The sequence below is a fragment of the Physeter macrocephalus genome, chromosome 13 (genome assembly GCF_002837175.3).
Source record: "Physeter macrocephalus isolate SW-GA chromosome 13, ASM283717v5, whole genome shotgun sequence".
In the NCBI taxonomy this organism is placed as follows: Eukaryota; Metazoa; Chordata; class Mammalia; order Artiodactyla; family Physeteridae; genus Physeter; species Physeter macrocephalus.
Window position 1 is genome coordinate 28,307,491 of NC_041226.1, and position 3,222 is coordinate 28,310,712.

Below are 3,222 nucleotides of genomic sequence, written 5' to 3' on the forward strand. Positions count from 1 at the left end.
CTAATCCTATTGATTTGAGTCTTCTTCCTTTTTTTCTTGATGAGTCTGGCTAATGGTTTATCAACTTTGTTTATCTTCTCAATGAACCAGCTTTTACTTTTATTGATCTTTGCTATAGTTTCCTTCATTTCTTTTTCATTTATTTCTGATCTCATGTTTATGATTTCTTTCCTCCTGCTAACTTTGGGGTTTTTTTGTTTTTCTTTCTCCAGTTGCATTAGTTGTAAAGTTAGGTTGTTTACTTGAGATGTTTCTTGTTTCTTAAGGTAGGATTTTATTGCTGTAAACCTCCTTCTTAGAACTCTTTTTGCTGCATCCCATAGGTTTTGGGTCATTGTGTTTTCATTGTTACTTGTTTCTAGGTGTTTATGATTACCTCTTTGATTTCTTCATTGATCTCTTGGGTATTAAGTAGTGTATGGTTTAGCCTCCATGTGTTTGTATTTTTTACAGTTTTTTTTCCTGTAATTGATATCTAGTCTCATAGCATTTCTGTCAGAAAAGATACTTGATATGATTTCAATTTTCTTAAATTTACCAAGGCTTGATTTGTAACCCAAGATATGATCTATTCTGGAGAATTTTCCATGAGCACTTGAGAAGAAAGTGTAATCTGCTGTTTTTGGATGGAAAGTCCTATAAGTATCAATTACGACCATGTTGTTTAACGTATCATTTAAAGCTTGTGTTTCCTCATTTATTTTCATTTTGGATGATCTCTCCTTTGGTGGAAGTGAGGTGTTAAAGTCCCCTACTATGATTGTGTTACTGTTGATTTCCTCTTGTATGGCTGTTAGTATTTGCCTTATGTATTGAAGTGCTCCTATGTCAGGATCATAAATATTTACAATTGTTATGTCTTCTTCTTGGATTGATCCCTTGATCATTATGTAGTGTCCTTCTTTGTCTCTTGTAATAGTCTTTGTTTTAATGTCTATTTTGTCTAATATGACAATTGCTACTCCAGCTTTCTTTTGATTTCTATTTGCATGGAATATCTTTTTCCATCCCCTCTCTCTCATTCTGTACTTGTCTGTAAAGGTTTTAATTGCTCCATCAAATCTGAATGAGATCCTTTTGAGGTAGAGTAATCTTGGTTGTAAGGTTTTCCCCTTCGTCACTTTAAATATGTCCTGCCACTCCCTTTTGGCTTTGAGAGTTTCTGCTGAAAGATCAGCTGTTAACCTTATGGGGATTCCCTTGTATGTTATTTGTTGTTTTTCCCTTGCTGCTTTTAATATTTTTTCTTTGTATTTAATTTTTGATAGTTTGATTAATATATGTCTTGGCATGTTTCTCCTTGGATTTATCCTGTATGGGGCTCTCTGTGCTTCCTCCACTTGATTAACTATATCCTTTCCCATATTAGGGAAATTTTCAACTATAATCTCTTCAAATATTTTCTCATTCCCTTTCTTTTTCTCTTCTTCTTCTGGGACCCCTATAATTCAAATGTTGGTGCATTTAATGTTGTCCCAGAATTCTATGAGACTGTCCTTAATTCTTTTCATTTTTTTTTTCTTTATTCTTCTCTGCAGTAGTTATTTTCAATATTTTATCTTCCAGGTCACTTATCCGTTCTTCAGCCTCAGTTATTCTGCTACTGATCCTTTCTAGAGAATTTTTTATTTCATTTATTTTGTTGTTAATCACTGTTTGATTGCTCTTTAGTTCTTCTAGGTCCTTGTTAAACGTTTCTTGTATTTTCTCCATTCTGTTTCCAAGATTTTGGATCATCTTTATTATCATTATTCTGAATTCTTTTTCAGGTATACTGTTTATTTCCTCTTCATTTGTTAGGTCTGGTGGGTTCTTACCTTGTTCCTTCATCTGTTGTGTGTTTCTCTGTCTTCTCATTTTGCTTAACTTACTGTGTTTGGGATCTCCTTTTCACAGGCTACAGGTTCATAGTTCCCATTGTTTTTGGTGTCTGCCCCCAGTGGCTAAGTTTGTTTCAGTGGATTGTGTAGCCTTCCCAGTGGAGGGGACTAGTGCCTGTGTTCTGATGGATGAGGCTGGATCTTGTCTTTCTGGTGGGCAGGTTCACGCCTTGTGGTGTGTTTTTGGGTATCTGTAGCCTTATTATGATTTTAGACTGCCTCTCTGCTAATGGGTGGGTTTGTGTTCCTGTCTTGCTAGTTGTTTGGCATAGGGTGTCCATTAAGTAGCTCACTGGTCGTTGAGTAGAGCCGCGTCTTGACCTTGAGATGGAGATCTCTGGGAGGTTTTCACCGTTTGATGTTACTTGGAGCTGGGAGGTCTCTTGTGCCCACCATCTTGAATCTCCCCTTTCTCTAATATTTTGAGTATATTTCTGTAAACCCAGAGAGCCTTCTCAGCCAGGAGAAAACCAGTCCTTCTGTCCTGAGTGTGAGTAGGAGTCAAAACTCTGTTGGTAGAGTGCTGTCAGTCTCTGTGTGTTTTCTCAATATGTCTGAGGCAGCCCTGCTCTCTGCTCAAGGCAGCCTCACCTGGGAGCCTCACCTTGTGGGCTCCATTTATATTTCAATAGTTGAAGCCCAAACCTATTACAAACAGACAACCATATGTATTAGAGATGAGTGTTCTATTTCATTGGCCACATGTAAGATTCTTTGAGTATTGAGTTTGCCTTTTGTGATATTGCTTTGTAAAGTACTATATCTATTAGGTATTCTAAAATAAATGTTTGATTCCCAAATATTGGATTTTTGTAAATGTCAGATTGGAGTGGAAAATAATACAGTAATTTGTGACCGACTTGTGTTGCACAATTTCTCATTTCTGTGCTTCGATACTTAAGGATATGCATTTCTGGTTTAGCTTTTAAAATTTCACACAGAGCTTTCTCTTGTAAATGCAGGCTGAATACTTACCTTTCTTAAACAATGCATAGTTGATGGACAGAAAAACTAGATATACTTATTGAATTTAAAGTATACCATCTTTAAAGTCTCAGTTATAAGTAAGTCTGGTATCAAATTCAATATATGAAGGAAACTTAAATATATGCCCAAGAAATTTAACTGTATATTTCATTTTTTTTTGGCTAGCTACATATTTTTATAAGTACCCTTCTTCAATGATACTTGCTGATTAGATTCCCAAGTAGCACTTACATTTCTGTTATTTTCCATTAGAAATGTATTTGTACATTTCTCTACTTCCATTAATATCTTATGACTTTACATAAATCTTCTTCACTCTCACCACAAAATAAGTGCAAGATCATTTCACTGTTGT